Genomic DNA, 7,500 nt, shown 5'->3' on the forward strand with positions numbered 1-7,500 from the left:
GTTTCAGTAAGCAGCTGGTGGAGAAGGGGGGAGAGAGAGGGAGAGAGGGAGAGGAGAGAGGTGAGAGGAGGGAGGGGAGAGAGGAGAGTGAGAGGAGGAGGGAGAGGGGAGAAGAGGAGAGGGAGAGAGAGGAGAGGAGAGGGAGAGGGGAGGAGAGGAGAGGGAGGTGGAAAGGAGCGGGGAGGGCGAGGGGAGGGGAAGGGATCGGAGGGGAGAGAGGGGAAGGAGGGGAAGAGGCGGAGGGGAGAGGGAGGGGAAGGGAGGGAGGGGAGAGGGAGGGGAAAGGGAGGCGGGAGAGGGAGAGGGAGTGGAAGGGAGGGGCGAGGGGAGAGGGAGTGGAAAGGGAGAGCGGCAGAGGGAGAGGGAGGGGAAGGAGGGAGGGGCGAGGAGGGGAGAGGGAGGTGGAAAGGGAGGCGGCAGGGGAGAGGGAGGTGGAAAGGGAGGCGGCAGGGGAGAGGGAGGTGGAAAGGGAGGCGGCAGGGGAGAGGGAGGTGGAAAGGGAGGCGGCAGGGGAGAGGGAGGTGGAAAGGGAGGCGGCAGGGGAGAGGGAGGTGGAAAGGGAGGCGGCAGGGGAGAGGGAGGTGGAAAGGGAGGCGGCAGGGGAGAGGGAGGTGGAAAGGGAGGCGGCAGGGGAGAGGGAGGTGGAAAGGGAGGCGGCAGGGGAGAGGGAGGTGGAAAGGGAGGCGGCAGGGGAGAGGGAGGTGGAAAGGGAGGCGGCAGGGGAGAGGGAGGTGGAAAGGGAGGCGGCAGGGGAGAGGGAGGTGGAAAGGGAGGCGGCAGGGGAGAGGGAGGTGGAAAGGGAGGCGGCAGGGGAGAGGGAGGTGGAAAGGGAGGCGGCAGGGGAGAGGGAGGTGGAAAGGGAGGCGGCAGGGGAGAGGGAGGTGGAAAGGGAGGCGGCAGGGGAGAGGGAGGTGGAAAGGGAGGCGGCAGGGGAGAGGGAGGTGGAAAGGGAGGCGGCAGGGGAGAGGGAGGTGGAAAGGGAGGCGGCAGGGGAGAGGGAGGTGGAAAGGGAGGCGGCAGGGGAGAGGGAGGTGGAAAGGGAGGCGGCAGGGGAGAGGGAGGTGGAAAGGGAGGCGGCAGGGGAGAGGGAGGTGGAAAGGGAGGCGGCAGGGGAGAGGGAGGTGGAAAGGGAGGCGGCAGGGGAGAGGGAGGTGGAAAGGGAGGCGGCAGGGGAGAGGGAGGTGGAAAGGGAGGCGGCAGGGGAGAGGGAGAGGGAGAGAGAGCGAGAGGGCGAGGGCAAGGGAGAGGGAGAGGGAGAGAGAGCGGGAGAGGGAGAGGGAGAGAGAGCGAGGGCGAGGGAGAGGGAGAGGGGGAGGTGAAGAGGGAGAGGGGGCGAGAGGAGGAAGGAGGGATGGGAGAGGGACGGAGGGAGGGAGAGGGGGGAGAGAAGAGAGAGGGAGATGGTGAGAGGAGGATGAGGGATTGGTTTTCAGCCAAACCGTTTCTCACTCCCGACTCGTCACATATTTACGCTCGGTCAGTGCCCTCGGCGTCATCTTTTGAACGCGCAGGGTACACCCTTTGGCGTCGTTTTTCGACGTGAAGTTTACCGTTATTATGAAAATGTATATTAGATATAATTTGCAATGATGATGTTTCGGGGTTTAATTTAAGTTTAATGGCCAGGATAATTGCGTTTACATGACGCTATTCAGACAGTTTGAGCAAGTAATGTAACAGTTTATTTATCGTAATATAAAACACATAATACAAGCAGCCACAATGTCGTTCAAAAATACAGATATTCCAAGGGTACCAACGCGAAATGATCGATTTGTATGAGGAACAGATCTGAAAGCGATCACCGTCCGCCGTAAATCTCAAATCCAGTGAAGGAACGACGTTCAAATATTGCCGCCAGAGGAAGTTACGTCAGCTTCGATGCCATTGGCTCTCCCGTGACTCGTGACCGATCGCGTCATTTCGTTGGCTTTGAACGTGAAACGGTATTGGCTCCCGCGACCGACTTCATCTGTAGCTGTTCCGGTTTATCTTTTGAATGGGAGCGACTTCATGTATTCACGGACACGCGCGGAATCTTCATGTAAAGTTATTGTACGGCTTTGGTGCAAAAAGGTCTTCGAAACGAGTTGTTTGTTATATTTTGTAATGCTTTTGGTCAGTTTGTGCAATAAATACCCGTGACTGTACTTGTATTCGCGTGTTGCTTTTCAAATGGCTGAGAAGTGGTTAGGCTTAGGGTTAGGTTTAGGGTGAGGTTGGGGTTAGGTGCTACAAAATATTTAAACCATAAATAATTATGAAATGCTAAGAATTGCACGCATCTCGGTCTGGAGCATTTAGCAAACAGCAACGCAGTTCCCTGTTCGTGGAAAAACGACGCCAAAAGGGTGCCCTGCGCGTTCAAAAGTGACGCCGAGGGGCACTGACCGAGCGTAAATATGTGACGAGTCGGGAGTGAGAACGGGTTGGTTCAGCGGTGGACGGTGTTTATCTGACTTGTGTTATTCTGTTTCATGAAGTCTCGGGCCGGGCCGCACTGTAACGTGACATGAAACAGAGTCGCAGTGTAAATGTGTTGTAATGCAAACTGATGTGATTCATTTGACAAGAAGAAAATCACTGCCGTTCATTCATACAGCTGCTGTCGTCTTCATAACCTGACTGTTTAAAGTTACTCGTTTCATTTTGTGTAGTAGTTTTGAATGGGTCAGGTTTTTCACTTTTTTAACATTTCGGCCATGAACTCTTTTAAAGCGCTAAAAAAAGAAGAGTTTGAAATGATGTGAGGATGAATGAATAGATTGAACAGACTGCATGCAGATAAATATATTTGATAAACCGCTTTAGAAAGCAGGAGCTGTCAATCAAACCATCATCTGCCCCTCCCTCCCTCTTTCTCGTCTGTGTTTATGTTTCACATTTTCTCTTCTGTTGTTTTTTTCTTCTTTTCAGAGAAACGATAATGTTGTGATGGGTAAAAACACCTCAGCGGTTTGATAAGTCAGGCATGTCAGTAATGCTCCAACAGTCCTTCGCCGCTCATGTAAACAGTGTCGGCTGGAAAACGAGCCGCGGAGATCTCAGTAAAAGCTTTCACAACACGCTCGCTTTGATCAACGTGTCAAATTAAAGCAATTACTCAAATGAATCTGATATATTACAGAAGACGCATTTGTAAGCCAAACGGTACGGAAAAAACCTTCCCTAAACCTCGGTCCCTCTAAAGAGAGCTTTACTGTAAGACCTTTAAGGGATCAAGAGGGTTTTTCCTTTGAGCTGAATTCAATCAAAACTAATGGAACCTTAAAATGAGTTTGTGTGCGTTCAGGAGAACACGTTACTGTACTTTCAAACACACTCTCGCAGTCAAATGTCAAATTAACACTCACAGTGTGTATATAATCCACACTCTCAAAGTGTTCATTTGACCTTTTTTAACACTGGCGATTTCGCTGTGCTCTAATCATTTCTTCTGGATGTAGATGAAGATGAATTTAAGAAATCATGTAGAATCCAGTTCTTTATAAATGTGAGTGAGGGATGAGATTTTTCTCTAATAGTTTGTGTGCGTGCGCGTGTGTGTGTGCGTGTGTTCATGTTTGTATATCGCGGTGGGGACCTAAACCTGAATACACACCAACACATGGGGACTCGTGTCACCGTGGGGACCAAATTGAGGTCCCCAGGGGCAAAAAAGCTAATAAATTGTACAGAACAATATTTTTTACAAATCTAAAAATGCAAAAAGTGTTCTATGATCTTTAGGTTTAGGGGTAGGGTTAGGGATAGGGGATAGAATATACAGTTTGTACAGTATAAAAAACATGCCTACGCCTATGGAGTGTCCCCACGGGGATAGTAAACCAGACGTGTGTGTGTGTGTGCGTGTTCATGTTTGTATATCCCGGTGGGGACCTAAACCCGAATGCACACCAACTCATGGGGACTCGTGTCACTGTGGGAACCAAATTTGAGGTCCCCACGGGCAGAAAAGCGTATAAATCGTACAGAACGATATTTTTTTTTAAATCTAAAAATGCAAAGTGTGTGTGTGTGGTGTGACTCCACACCGTGTGTGATCTATATTAAACTCTCGTGGTGTGGATGTGTGAGATCTGCTCTCTCTCTCTCATGTAAATATATTTACTGTATGTCCAGCCAATGTTTACTCGTCTGTGTGTATTCTGAGTCTGGAGGTGAAGAATATCAGCGTTTTCTGTTTGTTTGAGTTGTGATGAATATTTGAGACACTTTCGCAACAAGAGCTCTCTATTAATTCCCAGCGGGTGCCTGTGGCTTTCATTTTTCACTTTAAATTAAACGAGTAAACATTTCTGTAACTTTTTTTCTCATGATTTTCATTAGTATGGTTTTCTCATTATTTTTCAATGTGTTACTGAAGTATTTTACAGTTTTTAATTATAATTCAGCTCAAAACAAACCTGTTCCACATTTATTTGACTAACCAATAACTGTCTATGTCTTGTTTATAAAATAATAATCTTGTTGTTGATTCCTCCAGCTTTAATCCTCCTAGCATGGCCTTGTAAACTAACCGTACTGTTTAGCGTGTTGACAAAATGTTTATATGCTCTCCTACTTGGATAAAAGCGTCTGCCAAACAAATAAATGTAAATGTAAAAATATATCTAATCATATATCTTTCTTTACATTACAATCAAATTGATAATAATTGATAGGATAATGTGTCGTGTAAATATCACATCATCTCAAAGGTTTAACTAAGATTTTTATTTATAATTCTTTGACTTTGTGGTGTATTGTTTGGAGTCAATAAAACACAAGATGTTTTGGGATTGTAGTGTAACTTTAATTCCAGCTCGAAGGTATTTCATAAGGACTAAAACAGATTTGTAGACAGTTTCATTATGAGGGTTTGTATACATCTACTGAAGTGTGTCCACTGAATGTTTTAACAAATATAAAGACCATCTGTACATTGAATTTATCAGAACACAATTCAAGTTTCACAGAACACAAGTGAAAGGTTTAGATATCACTGCAGATTTCCCATCATCCATCTGAGAGTTTGATTAACACACTGGATCATTTTCACTCTGATGAATGAGCTGTTTCGTTTCTTTTGCCAAATAAATGAAATTATATCACCTGTCCAGACGTATTCACTTTTTTCTCTTTCTCAACGTGGAAGATTTATTTTCATGTTTCATTTTAGTGTATGCCTTTTCCTCATTGCCTTAAAGTCCCCATGAAATCAAAGAGAGTGTTTTTCACAGTGTTGCAGTGATTATTATAAATGATTTATCTGTACACACCGTTATTTTTTTTATTCATTTGCACTTGTAATTTTTAATTAAAAACATTAAGCTATTCCCCCCCCAACAACAACTCTTCACCACTTGACATCAGCATCAAAAAAGAGGTTGGACTATCCAGTACCTCAGAGATGTGCCCGGAAGTAAGCGCCGCGCTGGTTCCCTCGACTGAAAGCCTATGCATTTTTCCCATAGACTTTTGGAAGACCGCAAAAAATAAGATCTGTGATTAACAAATGTTCATGATGTTTACACGTTTTGTCAATCAAGATAATCTTTACAAATTAACACAACGTGTTACTTTTGAAGCTGAAATGCAATCGGCAGAAGTAAAAAGCTAACACGATGCTATAAACAGACTACACTTAAAGTCCCAGTGAATTAAAAATGACAATTCTTATTTTTTCATGAAATATTGCAGCGTTTATAGTAAACAACTTATCAATGTGGGTCATTCTCTTTTTAAAATTCACGAACCCTCATAATCTTAAATTAAAATCTGAAAATGCACTTCCGCCCTGAAATGACGATCCATCGCCAATGACGTAAATTAGACTGCTTGGGCGGAGCATCTGTTAACTCCTCCCCTTCAACTGTCAGTCTGCTGCCAGTTTCATTTCAAAATCAATGCAACAGCTGTTTTTACACATCCAATCAAATCGCGGTTAAAAACACAAGCCACGCCCACGAATTTTCTCCTTTGAAATTCTTTTTCACTCGGAAATGTGTCAGAATACAGAAATTAAAAATGATCGCAACTTCCGGTTAACGGGGACTTTAAGGTCGCTCTATATCAACGTCACCACCACCAAGCCTCCGACAACTCTTTCAAACTTTATTAAAAATGTGTGCCCTGGTAAGTAATTACTATGTGAATGAATCCGCATCTACGTTTTAAGAGATTTGTGATCATGTTGCATTATTTGTGAGCTTTATATGCGCGATGACGTCTAACGTCCCCGCCAAAGGAAGTAGTCGCTTTTAGCAACTTTTTAGCAACCGCCGTTTTAAAAAGCGGATTATAATTGGTGTGTTTTATGTCACAGAATAAAACGTGAAAATATTTGACCACAGACCTTATTTCTGGCAATGTTTCTCCAGAGAGGAAACGCATCTGCTCGCGCACGAGCAGACAATCTACAGGACAAGCCGGATTTTTATCTTTATGTACACAATAATCATCTTTTACATTGTACTCTATTTATTTTTTATATTTGGCATGTTTGTGTGCTGCTGCGCTTCCCTCTGTGTAACAAGTAAAGTGAAAGCGCAATGTGGACCCGCCCAGAGGCGCATTTACTCTTTAAATAACAAGAAAATATTGCGCCGTTGACTTTAGACTTTAGAGCAGGTTTGAGTTGGTCTTTGGCGCAGTCTATTCTCAGTTCCTCAAAATAGCAACTTGCCAACAATGCGCCTGAGCACACCTCTTTTTTAGACCAGCACGCCCATGGGCGCACAAATGAGCGCAAATGCATTTGCTATTTAAACAATGCGGTGCAGGACGGGAAAATGAGAACTGCGTCGGGCTGAAACTCTTGCGCTGCGCTGCGCTGCGTCGGGTGTATGATAGGGCCCATAGACTTTGCTTCTGGGGTTTGCATACAAAAATACGTCATCTCTGCGGCTCCCTATACTGACTGTCCGATGGCCAGGCCAGGCATTTTCAGCCCTCCCCTCCAGGCCCAACTTACAACAAACCAATCAAATGGGAATGGCAAAATAAAGCCCGCCCTACATTTGTTCTAATTTCAGAAGCCGTTTCACTCGGACACACATCACGATACGGAAAAGAAGTCAATCGCAACTTCCATTTCATGGTGACTAAGCTTGCTCGTGTGTGTGTACTCTTCACTTTTAAACATGACATGAACGAATGTCTGAAGTCATCGTGTTAAAGTGTTTCTGGGATGTTGGTCTTGTTTTTATGTTGAAATCGTGCGAGCATCACATGAGCTTTTATCTGTTGTTATGAAATGATGCTTTTCTCTCTCCGTGTTTACACCGCACACAAGGACAAGGATTTTCACTCATATTTAACCGCTGAGAGCAGAAGTTTAAAGCTCTTGCTCGTGTCGGTCAGACGTGACTAAAGTCAAGCTCTCAAAATAAGAAACTCTTATCTGCTTCTTCAAGGTCTTCAGCTGCGGATCCCACACGTCCCTGATGTTATAAACAACATGAGCTGGATGATGTCGTGTGCTGACGGCTGTAAACTTTCATGATTCTGTTTTGTTTT

General features: G+C 45.3%; 1 protein-coding gene across 3 annotated transcripts in view; it reads left to right on the forward strand.

Annotated features, from left to right (window-relative positions):
* Positions 1-7,500, forward strand: part of supt3h (SPT3 homolog, SAGA and STAGA complex component) — a 63,673-nt gene that overhangs the window by 51,203 nt on the left and 4,970 nt on the right. The gene's annotated exons all lie outside the window — the stretch shown is intronic.

This window comes from Triplophysa rosa, linkage group LG10, assembly GCF_024868665.1.
Source record: "Triplophysa rosa linkage group LG10, Trosa_1v2, whole genome shotgun sequence".
Classification (NCBI taxonomy): Eukaryota; Metazoa; Chordata; class Actinopteri; order Cypriniformes; family Nemacheilidae; genus Triplophysa; species Triplophysa rosa.